This window comes from Oryx dammah, unplaced genomic scaffold (genome assembly GCF_014754425.2).
Source record: "Oryx dammah isolate SB20612 unplaced genomic scaffold, SCBI_Odam_1.1 HiC_scaffold_20, whole genome shotgun sequence".
Classification (NCBI taxonomy): Eukaryota; Metazoa; Chordata; class Mammalia; order Artiodactyla; family Bovidae; genus Oryx; species Oryx dammah.
In genome coordinates, this window is record NW_024070204.1 from 39,324,612 (window position 1) to 39,348,916 (window position 24,305).

Genomic DNA, 24,305 nt, shown 5'->3' on the forward strand with positions numbered 1-24,305 from the left:
ATGATCTTGAAAGACTTATTTGCATTCCCCAAATTAAAGAATTTAGCCCAAAGGAAAGACTAAAGAATCTTTTTGTTATGTTTTTTGCTCAGGTTGACTTTTGGGGTGTTACACACTTACAAGAGTTTTTGAAGGGGGGACATGGATAGGACCTTTGTACAAAGTCAGTTGCCAAAATAGACACTTCATTGTCCCATAAATTTGTGTTGCACAAGGGAAAACATCCCAAGCATTATGCCATTAAGGAGACCCAGCTCACCAGATTTGTAAGAAAAGGCCAGTAATTGGTTGAGCCACTTTGTGTGTAAAGGGTGATGCAGGTTGACTGCCAAATTGCTTTCAACACAAGAAAAGATCATTTATATATTAAAAAATAAAATTTTCTCATCCATTATGTAAGAAATTTATGTATATTAGTACTTAACAGAAGATATGGCACAGATATATTCTGTTTTTCAGCAGTCTGTTGAAATATCGATTAAAGGCATCTTCAACTCAAAGCTTGAGGGTGACAGTGTTAGTATAGATAAATTCCATTTCAATAGATTGATCCTTCCATCATCTTAGCACTTCTTTCCCCCTGCTCTGGCAACTGTATTAGCTCTGGCAATCAACAGAACACTGTAAAGGTAAAAACGTTTTTCTCTGATCTTGAAATGTTAAGTCAAAAATCGTCTCTCTGCACTGCCCCCACCCCCACCTCAATTACGCCTAGCTCATCCTGAAAAAGAGCATAGTGTCTAATCATCACTATTGAGTGCTGCCTGCATGGGTTGCCATTGTTACTGTTTGGGCAACTTTTCTCACTCCTAAGGTTCTTTCTCCCCTTAGAAGAAAGAGTCTCAAACCCCAAAGATCATGCACCTTGTGCTGAAGTGGTTGTCTATGCTTCTGTTCAGCCAAGGCTCATTTACTGGAGGAGAAAAAGACCATTTTATTAGGGCCTATAATTTTCCAGACATTATGCAAGATAATAGAGGAGGCATAGATGAGGTCTTGCTTTTGAAGTCTTAGATCTCTTTCCCTTTGGGCGCTGGGGAATGAGAAGGCAGAGCTGAAAAGCTGTGGATTTTAAAATTTATTTACTTTTGTAAAGCAGATGATCACATTTGTCAGGCACCCTTTCCAATATTAAACAGTGTCAGCTGAACACCAAATATAATAAGCCTCTATCTCCCTAAGGGAACTTCTACTTTGATAAAGACCACAATCCAGCTCGTTGTCGGACAGGCTGTGATAAATCTCCAGGCAAGAACACTGGAGTGGGTTGCCATTTCCTTCTCCAGGGGATCTTTCTGACCCAGGGATCGAACCCAGGTCTCCCACATTGCAGACGCTTTAACCTCTGAGCCACCAGGGAAGCTCTATAAACTAAGCAAGAGTTTGACAAAGAAAGCATGCAGCTTCAGAGCTCAGAAAGCTCCTGCCTGATTCAATGACTGAGGAAAACTTTCTGAAGGAAGAGACAGGAAAATTTGGTGGGTTGTATTACAAGACGAAAAAAGCCAAAACATGTAGAGAAAGGAAAACAGAGGGTACTCCAGATAATATAGAACATATCGGTTAAAAGTTGGAGTATATCCACGTTAACAAATTGAACGACATTGAGTGTAGCTTGAAAAACAGAATATGACCAGTTTGGATTGAACACTGATTGCCAGCTAAGGAGTTAGAGCCTAAGCATGGGAAGTCATTAAAGAATACTAAACAAGGAAATGTTATGTTCAGAAATGGACTTCTGCTTCCTGGCAACAAAGTGCAAGAAGGATCAGAGACAAAAGTCAGAAAACGGGGGGACCAATGAGGAATGTGTGGTGGTTAATAGTCTTTAAAATGAGCAAAGAGGCAGATACACTGTTGGTGATGATCACAACAAAACCCTTTCACAAATTAGTGTCTTCCAAAGGAGTAGTCTGTCTAGAACACAAATTAAGTGGAATGTCCAATGGAGATTTATTGCAGTAGGTGAATGGGTGGTCTAAATATGGAAGTAGGAGCAATACCTGATGATGTAATAGATCAGTTAGCAATGTATACTGTAAGGCATGTATTCAAACATATACATCCATACTAATCTCCTTGGTTAAAGTCCTTGCCATCTCATTATTCTCTGCAGCATCAAAGATTGTAGTGCTGTGTGCTTTGACCAACAGTAACGGCAGCTTTGGCCCATTTCCGGTTTGCTGTTCTACCACTGTGCAGAAGTCTGAGTCTGGGAGGTGAATCTGTCTGGCCGGTTTTGAGTTTGACAGTCTGCATTAAAGTGGATGTTCTGACAGATGCTGTGTCAGACACAGCTTAGCCCTTGGGTGGGTTGATTAGTTCCTGCTTGGTTGAGGCTTCAGCAAATTTCACATTTATAAATAATCTACTTGTCATCCATTCCTTCCCTAAAATACAAGATCTGGAACTTCTTTTGGATCTATGATTTTTAAATCTTACATTATTCACTAAATATGGAGACAAAATCCATTCTCAGGACCAGAAATAAAAATGAACGAATTAAATGACCCTTCATCTTTTCTGAGTTTATTATGCCAGCCCTGACTTCTTCACCTGAAATAAATTAAATGTAGAATTAGCACTAAAGAGAGAATTTGAATTTTTTCTCTCTTGAACACTGGCTACAACCTGCACCACACATTAAAATTCTGATGGAAGAAGAGAAATTGTCATGTAGCTCTCCAGCTTTAGAAATAACTGACAAGCTGTGAGCCTTTTAAGGAAGACTTAGACAGACATTCAGGAATGAATGGGAGCACTTAACTCTGAAATGATTGTTATGAAAGAAGAAGTCCATGCTGTTTTACAAAAGCATTCATAGTGCCAGTATAGTTAAAAGGGCAAAGTGAGCCATGGATGGAAGTCAGTGGCGACTAGGGGATTTTTATCTATTGCCTACTCTTCCTCTTAGCTTTAAAGTAGGAACTTCCAGAATACCTAAAACATGTAGACTTCAGAAAACAAGCCGAATTTAGCAAAGGAGACAAACTTGAAAATACACCAGCATCATAGATGTGGAATAAAATTTGACCTAAGTATCAATAGTTGTTTCAAAACTGGCATCAATCAGTTTAGAAGCACTGTTCAGTTCAGTTCAGTCGCTCAGTCATGTCTGACTCTCTGCGACCCCATGGAGTGTAGAAAGCCAGGCCTCCCTGTCCATCACTAACTCCTAGAGTTCACCCAAACTCATGTCCATTGAGTCGGTGATGCCATCCAACCATCTCATTCTTTGTCGTCCCCTACTCCTCCCACCTTCAATCTTTCCCAGCATCAGGATCTTTTTAAATCTCCTTCCATTGAATATTCAGGACTGATTTCCTTTAGAATTGACTGGTTGGATCTCCTTGCAGTCCAAGGGACTCTCAAGAGTCTTCTCCAACACCACACTTCAAAAGCATCAAAACTTTAGCTCTCTTTATAGTCCAACTCTCACATCCATATATGACTGCTGGAAAAACGATAGCTTTGACAAAACAGACCTTTGTTGGCAAAGTAATGTCTCTGCTTTTTAATATGCTGTCTAGGTTGGTCATAACTTTCCTTCCAAGGAATAAGCATCTTAATTTCATGGCAGCAGTCACCATCTGCAGTGATTTTGAAGCCCCAAAAAATAGTCTGCCACTGTTTTCACTGTTTCCCCATCTATTTGCCATGAAGTGGTGGGACTGGATGCCATGATCTTCATTTTCTGGATGTTGAGCTTTAAGTCAACTTTTTCACTCTCTTTCACTTTCATCAAGAGGCTCTTTAGTTCTTTGCTTTCTGCCGTAAGGGTGGTGTCATCTGCATATCTGAGGTTATTGATATTTCTCCCAGCAATCTTGATTCCAGCTTGTTAGGACTGATATATAGAAACACGTATCTGATATTACAGATTCTAATTTATTGATTAAATTACTATGCATTAACCAGATTATAAAGGGATCTTATTTATTTTATATACTTCCATCATTCAGAATACTTTTCATTATACTTGTTTTTTTTACTATACATTTTGTTGACATAATGTATGCATCTATTTCAGTGCTTTATAGTATTCTGAAACCAATCTTGCTAACAGTTGAAGAACTCTTTGTCTTAAAAGTGAAATACTGTTCATTAGAAGGATCTGTGAAATAATTTACATTTGTTTGTTATAAAATAGTTACATATGGGAGAAAAGTGGAAACCTTGTAAGAACTCAAAGCATAAAAATGCCTTTACCTTTTCAAGGGAAAAAAGCAATTGGAAATAAAGTCACAGGACTTTAAAAGTTTTCTAGATGTGGCTGCAACTTAGTAGGTGCTGTGGAAATGACTGCTAGAGCCAAATCTTTTAGTGTGCAAGATTTGTCAGCTTTGCACAAGCTGTGTCACGTTCAGAAGTAGATCGTTGGCACAAACTAAGGTTTTTTCTCTTAGTTTTTCATCTCTTTCAATAAGAACAGCGAAATAGTTTCTAGAGCTGCAGTTGAAGCTGCTCTGGCGAACTCTGTGGAAACATACTTGTGAAGCCTGGTGCTATTGTAGGACATGCAGATACAATATTACAAGGGACACGTTTCTACATACATTGAAATATACATAGAAGCCTATTTGGAATAATTATGGTGGTGGTTTAGTTGCTAATTTGTGTCTGACTCATACAACCCCATGGACTGTGTGGCCTGATAGGCTCCTCTGTGCCTGAGATTCTCCAGGCAAGACTACTGGAGTAGGTAGTCATATCCTTCTCCAGGGGATCTTCCCAGCCCAGGGATCAAACCCAGGTTCTGCATTGCAGTGGGTTCCTTACCGACTGAGCCACCAAGGAAGCTCACTGTTTCTTAAAAGTAAAATCGAGGAAACTAATGATCGACTTTCTCAGAATATTCTCTCCAGTCATTTGAGGCAGCGAGTGTGGTATCCTGGTGCCTCTGTACTTAGGAACTGAGATGACCACAGATGTATGCCATTCATCCTGGATGTTCTGAACGGGATGTTCTGCCTGTACTGCCCTTTTATGGTTACTGTATTATTATTTTGATGTTTCTCAACCAACTGTATCACATAGTAGTATGTGAAATATTTTGATTCTTGTTTTAGTGGGTATTTGCTGGCAGGTTTTCCAATAGTCCACTTGATTAAAATGAACCAGCCCTTTCAGAGCCATTAGCTGCAATTCGGGGAGACTAAACAGAATCCCCCTATCCAGCTTACTGAGGTCTTGTCCTGTTTGTGTGACTTCAGGGAGAGAGATTGAGAACCGTTTATTAATCATTGTATACATGCATGCATGCTGCATGCTAAGTCGCTCCAGTCGTGTCCAGCTCTTTGTGACCCTATGGACTGTAGCCCGCCAGGCTCCTCTGTCCATGGGATTCTCTAAGAAAGAGTACTGGAGTGAGTATCATGCCCTCCTCCAGGGGATCTGCCTGACCAAAGAGTCGAAGCCGTGTCTCTTATGTCTCCTGCACTGGCAGGCAAGTTCTTTACCCTAGCACCACCTGGAAAGCCCCTTATTAATGATTATGCCCCCAAATCAGACAGTTTTTCAGTGGAGTACTGAAGCACTCAAATTAGCATGCTTCTTGACAGCTAGTGAGGAATACAGCTTTTTTCACTTTCATCAGGCTCTGCTGGCACCAGACCCCTGGGAAGCCTTGTGACAGGACCTGGCCTGAGCAGCATCACATGTGATTTGCTTTTCTTCTTGTAAGGTCCACTCTGTGGCTTTTCTCTGGAATCTGTGAAGACAGTGTTTCTCAACCTAAAAACTGGGATTGAGTAAGTCCCCTTCCTCCTCATTCCAGTTGACTGAGGGTCAACTGTTAAGCCATAGGGGTAAGTGCAATGGATGTGGGGGTGACTGTCATGGGTTCAGTGACTGGAACCAACCTGAATCACCGTTTCAGCCTTTCTATCTCAGTGTCGTCACAGGGATGGATGCTCCACGCGTGGAAAGTCAATATGGCGTGTTTCTAGCTTTCCATCTGTACAATAGTACTTAATGTGCTTGTCACCTTTGACTCTGGCCAGGGATATAGACTTGAGGCTCTCTAAACTACTTTTTTTTTTTTTTTGCTTGTTTTTGTTTCTGTTTGGGTTTTTTGATAGATAAGAAGTGGACTTATTTAGAGAGAAACACACTCCACAGTGTGGGTCCTCTCCAAAGGTGAAAAGTAAGTGTTAATTATTCGGTTGTGTCTGACACTTTGTTACCCCATGGACTGTAGCCCACCTGGCTCCTCTGTCCATGGAATTTTCCAGGCAAGTATATTGGAGTGGGTAGCCATTCCCTTCTCCAAGGGAACTTTCCAACCCAGGGATCAAACCCAGGTCCCCTGCATTGCAGGCAGATTCTTTACCATCTGAGCCAAGGTGAGGGTGGCTCAAAAGATGGCTTGGTTAGTGTTTTAGGACTGGGTAATTTCATAGGGTAATGAGTGGATGGATTATTCCAACTATCCTGGGAAAGGGGCAGAGATTCCAGGATTCAGGCCACTGCCTACTTTTTGGTCTTTGATCTGGATTCCTGAACTGTCTTGGAGCTGGTGGGTATGTCACTTAACTTGATGATGTGTTAATGATGAGTGTACACTGAGGCTCAGTGTCTAGTGGAGGTAGACTTGTCTGCCATCTTGGACCTGTTTGGGTTTCATCAGTTTATTGACTTTGGACTATGTCATTCTTTTAAACTGTGTGCTCTACCCTCTTCCCTCCTGATTGGTTCCCCGCTTGGAGACTTTACTTCCATATTATGGGAAAGAGAGGGGTGGCAGTCCATCTTTAACTGCTTCAAGGCTGAGTATGGGTGTCAACCCTGACCTACTTTGTTTTTTATGTCATTTTCTTAATGTACTAAGATGAATACATCAAACGTAAACCTGTTTCCCATGCCTGCTTCATAGCCATTGTTTGTAAAGAAGCAAACTATATGGGTAAATGTGAAGTCTCTACTTTAACCTTTTCCAGTCTTGCCATACTCTCTGCCACTCCAGAGGATACAGCTGTCATGTATTGGCATTTGCACAATCCTGTTTTTATACTTTTAAATTTTACTACAAATATTGAACATGATTATTATATACCTGAACCAAATTATTTGCATGTGTTTTTCAAGTATGTATTTTTTACTTTGGGTGTGGAATGTGTTACTCTGGCAATTGCTACTTTAACTACCAAGTATTTTGTTTTCAGAACTCATCTTCATGGTTATATTACCCGGGTTCATTTTTTAAATTGCTGTGTATTACTCCATCTTTTGAAAATATCACTATCTATTCTCACACCGTTTGGAATTTGAATTGACTTCATTGTTTTAATGAAATAATTGATACTGAAATAAATATCCCCTCAGGATATGTGATAGAGCTTGTCTGGAGTACATATCGGTGGAAGCTTGCCGCATCATTGAATATGTACATTTTTGTGTCTGTGAGATATTACCAAATTGCTCTACCAATTGCACAACCAGTTTATACTAGTATCAGCAATATGTGAGAACCCTCCCTTCCCAGGTCCCTGCCAGCACTTGATTACTCTCAGATTTAATTATCTGAGAGTTGATGGATACTGCATATGAATCTTATTGTTTTAATTTTCATGACTCATTATTTATGAAATTGAACATCATTTGTGCAGGGCCATTTGGATTTCCTCCTCTGTGTCTTTTTCTACTCTCCGTCCATTCCTTTCTTATCTATTTTCATTATGATTTATAGAAACGTGTATACATGTGATCCTAATGTATGTGTATCTTAATATGTTTATTTTTCATGATATGCATTCATATATATGTGGCTAACCCTTTGTCTATTATACACATAGAAAATTTTGCCTCCCATCTGTTGATTGCATTGTAATTTTTATGACATCTTTTAGCACAGATAATTTTAAATTTTTGATGTAGCTAAATTTCCTTGTTGTTCTGCTTTTTGTGCCTTGCTTAAGAAATCATTTTCTCCTTCAGGGTTATATTTTATATTAACTCCTCCCATATTCTAAAGTGCTTTAAGTTACTTATGAAAGTTTTATTTTAAATAAGTAGGCTCAGTTCTGATGAGATGGATGAAACTGGAGCCGATTATACAGAGTGAAGTGAGCCAGAAAGAAAAACACCAATACAGTATACTAACACATATATATGGAATTTAGGAAGATGGCAATAATGACCCTGTATGCAGGACAGCAAAAAAGACACAGATGTGTATAGCGCACTTTTGGACTCAGAGGGAGAGGGAGAGGGTGTGATGATTTGGGAGAATGGCATTGAAACAAGTATAATATCATGTAAGAATCGAAATGCCAGTCTATGTCTGATGCAGGATATGACACGCTTGGGGCTGACGCGCGGGGATGACCCAGAGAGATGTTGTGGGGAGGGGGGTGGGAGGAGGGTTCATGTTTGGGAACGCATGTACACCTGTGGTGGATTCATGTCAATCTATGCCAAAACCAATACAGAATTGTAAAGTAAAAAAAAAAAAAAATTAAATAAGTAGGCTTTTAATTTACATGGGGTTAATGAATGTGTATGGTGTAAAACATGAATCTTTTTTCCCATGTGAAAATCTAGTCCAACACCATTAACTGAAAAGCCTCATTCTGTCTCCATTGTTTGTATTGTCTTTTCTGTTATACACTAAAATCCCATGTATGCTTTGGACTTTCTAGGCTCTTTTTTCCCACTGATCTGAACTTTCCTATCCTTACAAGATACCATGCCATGTAAATACTATTTCTTTATAATAAGCATTTTTATGTTATAGTGAAAGTCTTCAAAAATTTCACTTGTACTTCATTATAGTGAGAGTCTTCAAAAGTTTCACTTGAAGAATGCTATTAGATATAGGTTTGGAGGTGACCTATTTTTGTCAGATTAAGAAAATTGTCTCTATTTCTAGTTTCTTAAGAGAATTTGTAAATAAATATAAATTATAACATCATTCTTCTGCATGTTAAAATAACCATTTGACTGCCTCTTCTAAATTATTAATGCTGAAAATTATATTGAGCCTTCTGAAAATGAACTAGCCTTACATTTTGAGTCTAAATCTTACTTGAATGGGATGTATTACTATGTCATTTTTGTTTCATTTTTTAGTCTTAAAACGTATTTTGGTAAACATGCCTTTACGGGTATTGATGTAAATAATTTTTAGAAATGTTTCTTAGAAAAGTCAAACATGTAGAGGTTTTCCTTTCATTTTATTTCAAATATAGGCATTACCTAGGAAAAGGGATTCTTCATTTTCTGCCTATTGAGAATGAAAACATTCCTAGAACAAAAACCTAAACCACCTCCTTTTCCGATTTTCTAAATTCTGTGAAGACTGTCACTTTTCAAAGAATCGTGATCAGGCTCAGCTTCTCTCTCCCTTCCTAGTCTTTCTGGTGGGCTGTGACTCCCTCAGTCTTCCCCAGGGAGGGCCCCAAGCAGCACCCTGCTAATTCTTAAGACAGCAGAACCTGCAAGGACCACACTGACAGCACTCACCACATGTCCGGGTATGCATCCACGCACCCCTCAGTCAGCTGCTCACCCCCACATCAAGCACCGTTAGCGTTCCCATTCCACATGCACCATCTATCTTTCTAACAGAGGAGAATCTAGTACATTTTAGTCATCCTTTGAGATAATGTCAACTATTTCCCATATTTTTATTGCCTAAAATGTATTTTCATCTTTTTTGATCAATAAAAATTGTGATTAATATTGTTTTTACAAGCAATATGGAGTTGAATTAGCCATCCGGTTTTGCCTTTCTCTTCCTCCTCATTTACTTATTCATTTAGTAAATCCGTACCGCATGTTTTCTCCTGGCCTGCCATGGTTATAGGTACTTGGAGATACAGCAATGAACAGGATAGATAAAGTCCCTAAACTCATGTAGTTGATATTCTAGTAAGAGAAGAGAGAAAAAAGTTAACGACTATATAGTATAATGCTATGGGGAAAAAATGAGCTTAAGGGTTATTATTGATGTAGGTTATTAGGAAAGAGCTCACAGATGAAGTGATATTTGAATGGATACTTAAAGGAAGTCTGGGAGAAAAGTATCCTGTGCAGAGAAGATGGCATATGCTGCCTGAGGGCTAAGAAACATCAAACAGTCTAATGTTGTTGGAGCAGAATGAGCAAAAAAAAGTAAGGTGGTCCATGGTGGCAGAGATAGGGGATGAGAGTTGGGGGTGAGGGTTGAGGGGATCAAACAGGATGCTCAGACCACTGTGAGAATTTTGGCATTTACTCTGAGTGAAATGGGTACCATCAGAGTTTTAAAGATTTGACATGTTCTTGTTCTATCAAGATTAAGATCTTGGTGGGTGGTTTATGTCTTTGGACATAAGATATTCAAGACCAGAAAGTAGACCAATTTAGAAATTATTACAATAATCCAGATAAGAAACATTAGTATCTTGAATAAGGAAAATAAAGATGGGGATGGTAAGCAGTGATCACTTTCTGGATATAATTTGAAAGTATGTCTAACGGAATTAGCTCATGAATTAATCAGGGGTATGAGTGAAAGGCCTGAGAATCTGGAAGGATGAAGGCATGTCAATCTATGCCAAAACCAATACAGAATTGTAAACTAAAAATTAAAAATAAATAAATTTTTTTTTAAAAAAAAAGGTGATTTAAATGGAAATGACCAAGACTGTAGAATGAGCAGGTTAGGATGGTAAAATCAGAAGTTTAGTTATAGATTTATAAGTCTGAGGTTCCTATCAAACATCCAAGGGAATTATTAGTCATTGGATAGATGAGTTTGTCGTTCAAGAAGAGGTGTGAATTGAAATTATATATTCGGAGAACATAACCATAGATGATATTGGTGTCATAATACTGACTGAGGTCACCTAGGGAATAAGTGTAAATAGGAGAAAAAGGAGAGGAGAAGTCCTAGGGGTATTCCAGTATTACATGGTTGAGAAAATGAAGAGGACACAGCAACACTGACCATAATTAAGTGTCCAGCAGGGTGGGAGAATCAGTGGAGAATGTATGTTATCACGAAAGAGCTCACAGATAAAGTGATCAGATTAAGGTAGTGTTTCAAAGAGAAGGCCACTGTGTCATATGTTGTTTTAACCGTTCAAATGAAGATAATTAAAAAATAGCTACTAGATTTAGCAATGTATTAATAGAAGTCATTAGAGACCAGGACAAAAGCTATTTAATTGGAGTGGTGGGGATTAAAGTCTAATTTGAGTGCATTTGACAAAAGAGACAAAAATTAATTGGTAGTAAAAACATAATGCAATTCATTCAAAAAATTTAAAGGGAAGAAGAGAAATAGTTCAATAACTACCAGATAATAACTGGAGTAATTGGAAGAGAATCTTTTTTCTAAGATACAACAATTTCAGCATTTAAGATTTTTTTGTCTTCTTGCAAAATAGCTCCTTTAGTAATTATTTAAATTAAAATCTTTAGGTTGTAAACTCAGTTTTCATATGCCTCTGGCTCTGCTGTCCACCCATGCAAAAGACTTAGGGAGCATTTAGCTGGGTATCAATTTCTAAATAGATGGTTATTTCTCTACCACTTTGAAGGTTTTCATTTGTGTCCTGTTATCTGTTGTTGCTGAGAGAAAGTCTTCCACTTGTCCATTTGAGTTTCTTACTAGGTAATCTGCCTCTATGTAAAGTACTTTTTAAGATCTTTTTTCTTTATCCTAATGCCTTAGAGTAGGTTTACTTTTTATTTATATTACTCAATGATTACTTTTGCTTTTAACCTGAAAACTCATTTTATTCTTTTTTACAAAATTGTCAATAACAACCTTTTCCAAGACTTATTCTTTGCAGTTGGAATTTAATTCAAATTTCATCCTGTGTATGTTGGAGCTTCTCAATCTGCCTTCTTTGGTGTGTAATTACTCTTTCACATGTTCCAGTACTACTGTCTTAATTTTTTTTAAAGTAAGCCTAGCATTGAAGTATTTAGCACAGAGGAGGAAGTACAAAGTGTAAACTTGGATATTGGCTGCATTTCTGGCACTAGTTATTTTTACAGCTTATACTGTATCATGCAGCTGGTTCAAAATCAAGTGAAGGATTAAAAGCCTAAGGTTAGTTTGATATCAGTCTGGCAAAATCAAGCCAACTGAAATACTCTCCTATTTTCTCTTCTTGCTACACCTTCATTCCTAGAGAATAACTAAGAAACAAACTGTCCCTTTAAAAATGCATAAAAGAGCAGAAATAAAAAGGTAGGAACTCCAACAAAGAAAAGGGGAGGACATATATAGATAATTCACATTAAATGTTTCAAAGAAGTAACCTCACACATTTTCAAATAACTATATTAAAACAATAGAGATCATTTTTACCCATCAAATTACCAATGATGGGAGGAGAATAAAATTTTTTCTGACAGTTGTACATTGATATTGAAGTGTTCTGTTGGTCTGGTTGGAGTCTAAATTAAGATAGTTTGAAAGCATTGAGTAATATTTATCAAAAACCTTTATAAATTTTTACCACTTTCACACAGTAAGATTGTTTCTGGGAATCAATCACTTGGCAATAAATGGAAATATAGGCCAAGTTCCCTCCCTGCCAGGAGATATTTATTATACCATTACTTATGATATTTAAAAATTAGAAACAATCTATATCAATGACCTACAAACTTTTTTGACTACTGTCCACAGTAAGAAATAATCAGGTCTTCATAGTGAGCCAATAGTTATACACACACATTAAAAAAAAAAAATTTCATGTGAAGAAACCACCATTCCATTCCATTTGTCTTATGAGTCTGTTTGGGCTTCTATAACAGAAGTACCATAAACTGAATGGCTTATAAATAACAGAAGTTTATTTCTCACAGTTCCGGACGCTGGGAAGTCTATGATCAAGGCACCAGCAGATTCAGTGTCTGAGGAGCACTCACTACTGGTTCACAAACAGCTGTCTTTTTGCTATGTCCTCACATGGCAGAAAGGTGGCGCAGGCTCTCTGGAACCACTTTTATAAGGGCCCTGATCCTGCTCCTGAGGGCTCTACCCTCATGATCTAATCACCTCAGGACTCTGCATGTCCAATTCAACATATGAATTTGGGTGTCAGGGGGCACAAATATTTGTTCCATAGCATCATTCCATCCCATCCATTTAAACAAATTGACAAAGCTGGTTGAGACACTAAATTGACTCCACAGCTTAATTATAGGTTATGGCTCAGTTTAAAGAGTACTCATACCTGAATAGGAATATGAAAAAATATTGATTCATACAACCATTTATGTTCATTTTTTATTTTGGTTTAGGATGTGTGCTAACTTACTTCAGTGGTGTCTGACTCTTTGCAACTCTATGGACTGTAGCCCCCAGGCTCCTCTGCCCATGGGATTCTCCCGACAAGGATATTGGAGTGGGTTGCCGTGTCCTCCTGCAGGAGATCTTCCTGATCCAGGGATTGCACCTGCATCTCTAATGTCTCCTGCATTGGCAGGCAGGTTCTTTAACACTAACACCACCTGGGAAGCCCTTGGTTTGGAATAGGTGGAGATTATACTTTTTCAGGCAGCAAGGGAGAGGGTGTTTCCATGTAACTCCATACCTTGGGGACTTACTGTAAAGATACCAGATTTCTATGCAGATGCCCAGTCATCGTTCTGTATCTCCCTCTATCTCCCTCTCACTACCTCGTGTACCTTTCATGGATGCTTCCTGATGTCCTCAAGCTCTCTCTCCTCTTGTTACTTCTCCAAGCTGATAGTCTGCCTGGGTCATCCAACATTTACTTTCAATCATTTCTTACTGATCTGCCCTTAATATTGGAATTTCATCCTCAGTCTAATCAGTCAATACAGGCTGAGCCAGGTTGATTTCATTTAAATCAACAAAGAATTGCTAAAAGCTGCATTTCCTAGAAAAAGTGGTAATCTAATTGGCAGATGCTTGAGACACTAATGTTAAATGGAAAAAGAAAAATAAACAAATTTTTGGTATGGGGTCTGTTTTCAACCTTTGTTTTTGAAGCTATTAGAAGGAGAGTGACAGAAAAGGAATCTAAAATTTGTTTTACATTATATTAATTCTTACCAAATTTCTACAAAAATAAGTATTGTATGTTTATAACCATGGGAAAAAAACCCAAACTGGTTCTGGGGAAAATGATCGCTTTGCAAATTCACATCATGTACCCCTACTTTTTTTTTTACCCCTACTCTTGATTTAGCTCTTGTTCTTGATATAAATATCTAAATTTGAAGTATATACAAATAAAATTTGCCTTGAAACAGAAAACCTCATGTTTGGATGCAGCTTAGTCTAGGGGGACTGGGTGCAAAAACTTAGAAAGATCATGTTCCTAAGGCCCCATACTTCCCTACTCTTTATATGGCCATTATTTACTGCCAGATTTTATTTAGTCAATAAATCCCCTAGTAACTTGAGGTTTGCTAATTTTGTTTGGGATAAGGTTGGGCAGAGTGTCCCCTGTTTTCTTTAAAGACCAAAATATTATTTCTGTCTGTTGATGATGGTCGTTACTGTGGGCCCTAATACTATAAATAAAGCTGCTGCTGCTAATAAAGCTACTCATTTCTAAATACTTTTGGTTTTAGTGAGTGCACTAGAATTCATAATTCTCTCATAGAAATGGAAGGGGTGTCTCTTAAGGCCCCATGAAAACAATTCATGTCAGACTGCCACGTGCTCCTGTCAAGTTTCTTTCTTTATACATATTGAGGATGAAATTTCAGCTTATGCTTTTACATGCGTGTGTGCTAAGTCACTTCAGTTGTGTCTGACTCTTTGCGACCCTGTGGGCTGTAGCCCACCAGGCTCCTCTGTCCATGGGTTTCTCCAGGTGAGAATACTGGAGTGGGTTGCCATTTCCTTCTCCAGGGGATCTTCCCAACCCAGGGATTGGAAGCCAGGTCTCCGGCATTGCAGACAGATTCTTTATCTTCTGAGCCACCAAGGAAAGCTTATGCTTTTAGATGTCTTGATTTTTCTTTCCCACTTCTTTTCAGTTGAACCTGAAAAATACAGTGAATAAAATTTTTTCTTTCAAGAATAAGCTAGAAAGACCTCGACTGGCTGGTCAAAAAACCACTGACTAGTTAGTCCTTTATGAGTACTTAAACCCTTATTGTCTGAGATCCAACTTCAAGCATGTATGTATGCTCAATCGCTCAGTCCTGTCCGACTCTTTGCAACCCCATTGACTGTAGCCCACCAGTCTCCTCTCTCCCTGGGATTTTCCCGGCAAGAATACTGGAGTGGGTTGTCAGCTCCTCCTCCAGGAGATCTTCCGGACCCAAGGATCAAACTTTTGTCTCCTGTTTCTCCTATTGTAGGTGGGTTCTTTACCACCAGTGCCATCTGGGAAGACCTTCCCACTTCATAATGAGGTCCAGAAATCTTCCACAGAGGTAGATGCCTTCATCCCTGCGTTTGCTGATGCAGCCTATCAAGCCAGTGGGAGTGGAGAAGGAAAAGTGAAAGGGACATACATTTCCTGAAAGATGTTTCTGCCACTTCTGACATCCGGAAGCCAGAAGTGAGTCTTAGTGTGACCAGAGGTGGCTGCAAGGTTGGCTGTGACAGGCGCTCTCTTACTGGGTTCTATTACTAATTGAAAGTGGAGAGAGTGAATGTTGGGGATAACTAACTATTAACTCACATGATGGGTTATATTAATTGTATGAACAAGGAAAATCAGTTGAATGTTTTGTTCACAGGGATACCATGATCATATTTGTTTCAAAACATAATTTTTCCATTGAAAAATGGATTGGAGGGAGCCTGAGGCTCCTCGTGGGTGTTACGAGGCCATTCCTAAAGTCTCAATGAGAGATCATGGCTAGGACTTGGTGGTAGCAATGGAGAGGATAAAGGGGATGGAATGATTCAAAAGATGCTGAAGAGCTAAAGTTGACAGATGAAATGGGAGCAGAAGAGGTAGAGAAGGTAACCCCTAGATTTCTGGCTTGCATTGAAGACTCTGGAGGAAGACAGGGTTTGGAGATGAGGACTCATGGACTCCTGAGTCTGACTTTGGAAACATCTGTCAGAAGGGCTGTTTCTACTCTTCCAAAATATCATTCAGAGTAAATGAACTCACAGTCCACCAGCTCACCGTCAGGGAGTCTCAAATCTAGTCATTGTCAACTAATCTATTCGAATGAACATTTCCCTGTAAGGTTTTTGTTGTTCAGTGGCTAAGTGGTGTCTGACTCTTTGCAACCCCATGGACTGCAGCACGCCAGGCTTCCCTGTCCTTCACTGACTCCCAGAATTTGTTCAAATTCATGTCCATTGAGTCGGTGATGCCATCCAACCTTCTCATCCTCTGCCATCTCCTTCTCCTCCTGCCCTCAGTCTTTCCCAGCATCAGGGTCTTTTCCAGTGAGTCAGCCCTTCACATCAGGTGGCCAAAGTGTTGGAGCTTCAGCTTCAGCATCAGTCCTTCCAATGAATATTCAGAGTTGATTTCCTTTAGGACTGACTGGTTTGATCTCCTTGCTGTCCAAGGGACTCCCAAGAATCTTATCTAGCACCACAGTTCAAAAGCATCAATTCTTCCAAGCCCAGCCTTCTTTATGATCCAACTCTCACATCTATATATGACCACTGGAAAAACCATAGCTTTGACTTTACAGACCTTTGTCAGCAAAGTGATGTCTCTGCTTTTGAATACATGTCTAGGTTTGTCATAGCTTTCCTTCTAAGGAGCAAGCATCTTTTAATGTCATGGCTGTAGTCACTATCCACAGTGATTTTTGAGCCCAGGAAAATCTGTCACTGCTTCTACTTTTTCCCCTTCTATTTGCCATGAAGTGATGGGACCAGATTCCATGACCTTAGTTTTAAGAATGCTGAGTTTTAAGACAGCTTTTTCACTCTCTTCTTTCACCCTCATCAAGAGGCTCTTTAGTTACTCTTCACTTGCTGCCATTACGGTGGTATCATCTGTATATTTGAGGTTGCTATTTCTCCCAGCAATCTTGATTCCAGCTTGAGGATTCCCTGTGAGGTTCCTTATATTAAATGGCCTTGTATGTGTCACATGCCACAGATTTGTCTATTGCACACACACACACACACACACACACACACACACACACACAGGAAAGCCAGCCAAGCAGGAGTATTTTAAACAGTAAAAGGCCTTGCTAATAATTTCAGCTTACTCATCAATCATGAACAGTCTTTCTTTCAATATATTATTTTTTAAAACTTTTTGTTTTGTATTGGATGAGATATAGCTAATTAACAATGTTGTGATTGTTTCAGGTAAACAGCAAAGGGACTCAGCCATACATGCATATGTATCTGTGTTTCCCCAAACTCCCCTCCCATCCAGGCTGCCACATAACACTGAGCAGAATTCCACGTGCTGTATAGTAGATCCTTGTTCATGTCCATTTTAAATATAGAGGTGTGTTCATGTCCATCCCCAAAACCCTAACTATCTCTCCCTCCAGCTTTCCTCCCAGCAACCATAAATTCATTCTCTAAATCTGTGAGTCTGTTTCTGTTTCGTAAGTAAGTTCATTTGTATCATTTCTTTTTAGTTTCCACATATAAGGGATGTCATACAATATTTCTTCTTCTCTATCTGACTTACCTCACTCAGTATGACAATCTCTAGGTGCATCCGTGTTGCTGCAGATGACATTATTTCATTCTTTTTAATGGCCGAGTAATATCCCAGTGTGTGTGTGTGTTTATATATACATACCACATCTTCTTTAACCTTTCTGCTGTCAATGGACATTCAGGTTACTTTCAGGTCTTGGCTGTTGTAAACAATACTGTAATGAACATTGGGGTGCATGTATCCTCTCAGATCATGTTTTTCTCTGGATATATGCCCAAGAGTGAGATTGCAGGGTCATATGGTAACTCTAGTTTTACTTTTTTAAGGAACCTCTATACTTTTTTCCATAGTGATTATGCCAATTTACATTCCCACCAACACTGTAGGAGGATGAATAGTCTTGTATTGGGAGCGTGGACAGGACCATCGGTCATATAAGAATAATACTCACATAGCTTTGCATGCAGGCTTCCCTGATGGCTGACTAGTAAAGAATCCACCTGCCAGTGCAGGAGACACAGGTTCATTCCCTGAGTCAGGAAGATCTCCTGGAGAAGGAAACCGCAACCCACTGCAGTGTTCTTGCCTGGGAAACCCCGTGGACAAAGGAGCCTGGCAGGCTACAGCCCTTGGGTTCGCAGAATTAGACATGACTGAATAACTAACAGCAAAGCTTTGCATGCACAGCAGCTCAACCCACACTCACTAGTGGGAATCATTGTGATTGTTCTAACTGGTGAGGAGGCTACAAGAAATCTGGTGAAGTTCCAGATAATAGCCACTGATAGATACTATAATTAAACATGGAACTTTAAGTATGTTGGGATCTCCAATGGGCACTAATGTTTTAAAATTTAATTGCTTACCCTTCATTTAACAAATATTTCACTTTCTATACTCTGGGTTCTTGGGATCTTTCATGGAGATTCCAGCACCTCTGCCCTCCTGGAGCTTCCCTTCTTGAACTCCTTTGTGGAATTAGATTCAGATAACTCTCACTGTCTTCAGCCCCTCCGGCTTATGATCTTTGTCAAATTCTAATACATGGCCTTCTCAGTTGATCTGGCTGGCTCCATCCTGATGAGCCTCGTGAGACTCCAACCCAGGCCTGGCCTTCACTTCAGTTGGCAGAACCCAGCCCTGGGCAAAGGTCGGGGGGGTGCGTTATGTGAGGCAATGGGTTGTGTGTTCTAATCTTTTCTGGTACCAGGTTGTGTGTGTGTGTGTGATTGGGAGGGAGGAAGAGAGAGAAAATGTAATTGATTTGGGGAGGATTTGGGGAAGGTTTATATAGGAAGGCAGCAAGACCAAGAATCTACTGCCAAGCGGTGACCAAGAAACGTTCACCATATTCCTCCTCCAACCCTACACTGTTTGCCAAATCTTAACCAAATTAGCATAGTGCGGTCTGCTTCCATGCATGACTGACTGAATAAGGAAATTTAAACGTCCTTGCCATAAAGCCTGGAGGAAACCATACGAAAATCCAGCCTCTGTTTCAGGAGTGTCTGCCGGACTATTGGTTAGTATTTCCCTTCTTGTTCACTTTGCTTAAAAGGGTGAGAGTCAAGTCTTTAAAAAAAAAAAAAAAAAAAAAAACTTGCTTTTGCACTTGACTTAGTCAGTTGCTTTTCCTCTCCTCCCACCTTGCTCTTCCCTCTTCTGGCTTTATTCCTCCCTCCCTCCTTGCCCTCCTCTTCCACTCTTCTCCTTCTACTCTGAATGAAACTTCTTTCTCCTGTCCAGCAGCCTTTAAAATATTCCAGTTAGGCAAAACCTCAGACTGCCTTCCTCCCTGTCCAATGACCATTATAATTTAGGTCTCTGAAGTTTATTCTGTGAATGAAAGGCTAGTTTTCTGTGTGTTTAAGAAGCTGATACATTTTGAGAAAGTCAACAAAAATAATAATTGGCACTCAGGAGACATTTCGGGGTTATAATTGTGGTTCATGTTTTACATTTCAGCAGTCAGTTTATATTTTAGAGGAGTGTCATGAAGAAGTGCCACCACAATTGCATATTTGTTTTGCATTTTCTGCCAGGTTTCCTACAGTCTTAGGGATGGTCCACATTATTGACGAAGAGGAAAATAAGATGTAGTTTTTTTGTACTGCTAGCTGTACCCATTGGCTGGTTTACTTTGATGTCTCAGGTTCCTACCTGCATGCCTGATTAGAGCTGTCCTGTTATGCCATGGACTTCCTTCGTGTCTCAGGCAATAAAGAATCTGCCTGCAATGCAGGAGACCTGGGTTCGATCCCTGGGTCAGGAAGAGCTGCTGGAGAAGGGAATGGCTACCAACTCCAGGATTCTTGCCTGGGGGAGCCTGGAGGGCTATAGTCCATGGGGTCACAAAGAGTCAGACACGAATGAGTGACTAACACACACGCGCATCGTGCCTTATATGGTGGGAAATGCCACTTATTTTATCTCATTGAAAAGCATTCCGCTGAACTTTCAACGGAAGGATGTGCTCCTACGCCCTTAAAAACATCTATTTTAAAGTCCAGGGGAATCTATTCATTTCTGCAATGATTCATTTCAAGCTGAGTGTGTTAGGTATTTCAAGACAGTGGGGGATACAGAGATGACCCTCAGGGGAGAGAAAAGAAAGTAGTGGGCATCTCAGGATGCTATGGTGGAGGTTTGGCAAGGATAGAGGAGAGGCACCTAACTTCTCCTGGTAGGGAGTTGGGGGTTGTTGCTAGAAATGTATTTAAGTTGAACTGACCTTAAGCTGAGGTTTGGGGAAGGAGTACCTGGGATGAATGAAGTAGGAACAGGGTGGAAGGTACACAGGGGTGAAGATGTGAATAGCCTGAAGCCTTCTGAGAAGGTTCCTCCGTAAGAGGGAGGTTTGGGCAAGGGGTGGAAGATGGACATGGAAAATAGGAGTCCAGGTGAGATCACACAGGCTTGGAAGGACCTTGCTAAGGGTTTATCACTGTTACTAGATAAAGTGAACCAGGCTGCCGAGCTGCACTTGGAAGGAGAGCTGTGTGGTGTCAGTGTGGAGAACAGATTTTTGCAAAGTGCTGATCAAGATTATTCTCGGAACTTCAGGCTCAGTTTGCTGCAGTCCTGAGGGCTGGCTATGAGTAGATTTCATTCCTGGGTTGTTCCAGGGCTCTTGTCTTAACTCACAGAAAGTGGCTAGGGCAGCTCACTATGGAGCTGGGAAAGGCCAGGAGAGCTTGGCTCATCTCACCTCCACACTTGTTAGGACTTGTTTGTGGTGAATGCCTAATGATTCATGATATTATATGTGATAGCACATGTGAGCCTGAGGGTAAACTGACTTTGTTCCTTGAAAATAGAGCAACATGGTGAAGACAAGGTGAAGTACTGAAAAGCCCGCTGGACTGGGGGCGAGAGGCCTGGGTGCTGCTCGGCTGTGAACAGCAGTGGGGTCTTGTACTCGTCACTTAATCCCTTTGGGCTTTGCTTACCTCATCTGTGAAGTGAGACCTTTACCGTAGCATGGTCCTTAGGGCCTCATTCAGCCCCTAAGCTCTCTAATTGTGATACCATCTCCCCAGTCATCTTCCCAACTGCCACCATCACTAATGCTAGGCTTCCAGACATTTTTTTTTTTTCTAGAGAAACTAGTAAACCCGTTTCCTTAAATGAAGTTGTAGTTTAAAGAATATAATCTAGTGAGCATGGGAAATAATTTCCAAAGAAAAAAAGGAATTGTGATTTGTGCTCCATCCTGTGCCAATGGTAAAAGGGGAGCAGGAAGCCCCCTGCACCCGACTTCCTTCTTTTTCTCTTGACTTTTTCTGCTTGTCCCTCCTATAAAAGTAGAGAGGAGATTGGCTGTGAATTCTGAGGGGACTAAGGTAAGACACTGATGGGGAAGACTGACCTGTGAGGTCTGCCTCCTTCCAGAGGAGCAGTGAAGCCTTTCCTCTGGCATAAGCAGCCAGCCATTCAGGTCGATGTTGGGCAGAATTTTGAGTAACTATGACCTTCTGTGCCTTGGTGAAATTCTCTTGCACTTATATCCAGCATCCTCAGGCGATATTCTGGCTGCCCAAAGATCAGCCCTAGGCCCATCCCCTAACCTCCCAAGTACCCTCTGCTCTCTTTCACCCAAACTAACTCCTATAGCAGAGTGATAAATAGATGAGGGGAAAGTCTGTGTCTTGCCCTGCTGCTGCTGCTAAGCCACTTCAGTCGTGTCCAACTCTTAGCGACGCCATGGACTGCAGCCTACCAGGCTCCTCCGTCCATGGGATTTTCCAGGCAAGAGGACTGGAGTTGGGTGCCATCGCCTTCTACAGCATCTTGCCCTGAGGAAACTTATAACAACACAGGCACTGAGAACTCATTCATTCCACACACGGGTTTGTTATCTCGTGACTTCTGTGTCAGGGCACATTTTATAGTAGAGGGATGAAAGGTTGTCTCAGGAGAGTGTGGAAGCTTCATGGAGATAGTGATATTGGAGCCTGATTTTGAAGAATAGGTAAATTTTTGGTTTGTCCAGCAGCAGCCTTGAAGGTAAAGGAAGAGAGACCATGACAGCAGCTGTTTTAAGTCTAAAAAAGTGTGGCAGGCCTTGAGGGAGGAGGCGCTACATGCCAGAGAGAATTCTGAGGTAGAATCACCCCCTTATGGTGACAAGTTACACATGGTGTATATGGAGTAACCAAGTTATCTCTTGATAGTTCAGCTAATGTGGGAGCCATAACTTCATTAAGCAAGTTAGAAAATGTATGAGATGAAGCTGTTTCTTGTTAGGTGGGAAGCTGGGGGCGGGTAGGAAATGCTGAGTTCATTCAATTTGGACAGGACTGATTTCAGAGGCTTATGGGCATCCCAGTGACTGTTTCCTTTTGTCTAGGGCACCTGCCCTCTGGTTCAACATTTACATGATGCTCTGTGTAAACTCGGAGAAGGCAATGGCAACCCTCTCCAGCACTCTTGCCTGGAAAATCCAATGGACGGAGGAGCCTTGTAGGCTGCAGTCCATGGGGTCGCTAAGAGGCGGACACAACTGAGCAACTTCACTTCACTTTTCACTTCCGTGCATTGGAGAAGGAAATGGCAACCCACTCCAGTGTTCTTGCCTGGAGAATCCCAGGGATGGGGGAGCCTGGTGGGCTGCCATCTCTGGAGTCACACAGAGTCAGACATGACTGAAGCAACTTACAGCAGCAGCAGCTGTGTAAACTGCCACAGTGGGATTCCCTGTAGCTTTTCATCCCCATTTGGAAGTAAAGTTTTGACTGATCAGATGATCACAAGTGATTGAAAGTGAAAATCACTTTTCAGTTTGATGGGAAGATGAATGTTTTATTACTGCTCTCCAAGATGTGAAATAACTGATTTCTCTCAGATTGTGATGAAAAGTGTTTTAGTGTCTGTTCCTCTGATTTCTTGATAGGAGGACATCTTCTTGAATTAATAGCCATTCAGACTTTGGCTCAGCCCACTTGTTCCAGCTTCATTCACTAGCCAACTGATTTAGGAGAGACATGACCAGATCATTGAGCTAAGTTTCCTGAGTCATGCTGTGGTGGTCCCATGGGATGGTAAAAATAAGGCTCCTGGAAAATGAACATTCCATTCAGGAGTCCTGAAAACAAGCTCTCCTGAGCCAAGATGTTAGATTTACAAGGACATGTTACAAAGATAGCCTGTCCTCCCTTCCATAAGACCTTTTCCTCCATAAACACATACGCCTTGTCCTTATCTTCTCCCGACTCCATTCTTTCATAGATTTTGACCTTGATTTTGATTTGTCTTTTCATTGACAGTTTTTTAATTTCCTGTCTGACATGAGGTTAAAATGAGAAGCAAGGCCAGCAAACTAATTTAGATGGGATCTCTCAGGCTTTCTCTGGAATCAGCTGATCAACTCATGTCCAGATTGATATGTTCTAACAATGAATTGCATCAACTGACCCAGAGATGATTGGATTCTAGGCGCCCAACTTACACTGGCCAGCCTCATGAGATGAATGTCAATACATTTGTTTGTTTTCCATGTCAGCTGTGAAGCAATTTCATTTCAGCTTGTTATTGTATTAATTTTCCAGAGAGAATCCAGAAAACAAGACAAGAATCGGCAGGTCATTTGGCAATTGTAGAGTTAGAATGGAGAGGACTGGGTGGCCTCAAGAGAGCATCAGCAGGCTCTGAAAGGAAGATTCTTGTACCTGTCTCTGTATTAGGACATTCTTGTTGGTCCTGAATAGTTGGGCGAGACAAAGCCATAAATTATTCACTAATTTTTTTCAGGGTTCTTCATCAATTATTAATTGATTAGACTGGATTATCTCTAGAGCTCCTTCTGCCTCCAAAATTCTGTGCTCTTGTAAAAATCTCCTCTCCTTCTGGCTGTGTTTCCATCACGGCTTGATAGTTGTCTTCCTGACTAATGTTTAGGATGTCAACCTCAGGCTCTAAAATAGACTTTTAAAGACCGTGTTTGTTTTCTATTGCTTCTAAAACAAATTACCATAAATTGAGTGACTTTATAAAAACCCATTTGTTAACTCACAGTTCTGTAAGTGAGAAGTCTGGACATAGGCTGGTGCAACTGGATTCTCTGCTCAGAGTTCACAAGGCTGAAATCAGCTGTCATTAGAGCTGCATTACCTTTGGGATGTCCTAGGCATGAATTTGCTTCCAACTTCATTCACGTTATTGACCAAATTCAGTTTGTGGCCATTGCAGAACTGTCGTCCCCATTTCCTTGTTGATTGTCAGCTAGGAGACCATTTTTGCTCCTCGAGGCTGCCTGCATTGCACCTCATGCTGTAT

The 24,305-nt window shown here is 40.5% G+C and overlaps 1 protein-coding gene and 1 long non-coding RNA gene across 3 annotated transcripts in view; one reads left to right on the forward strand and one right to left on the reverse strand.

The window, feature by feature from the left end:
• Window positions 1–13,745, reverse strand: part of LOC120879429 — a 29,846-nt gene extending 16,101 nt beyond the window's left edge. Inside the window, exons 1-2 of the long non-coding RNA XR_005724790.1 lie at window positions 13,633–13,745; window positions 865–913 (exon numbers count right to left, since the gene is read on the reverse strand). This is a non-coding gene — a long non-coding RNA (uncharacterized LOC120879429). The remainder of the gene's footprint in view (window positions 1–864; window positions 914–13,632) is intronic.
• The window catches only part of GHR (growth hormone receptor), a 297,195-nt gene that overhangs the window by 98,177 nt on the left and 174,713 nt on the right, over window positions 1–24,305 (forward strand). The window lies entirely within an intron of this gene.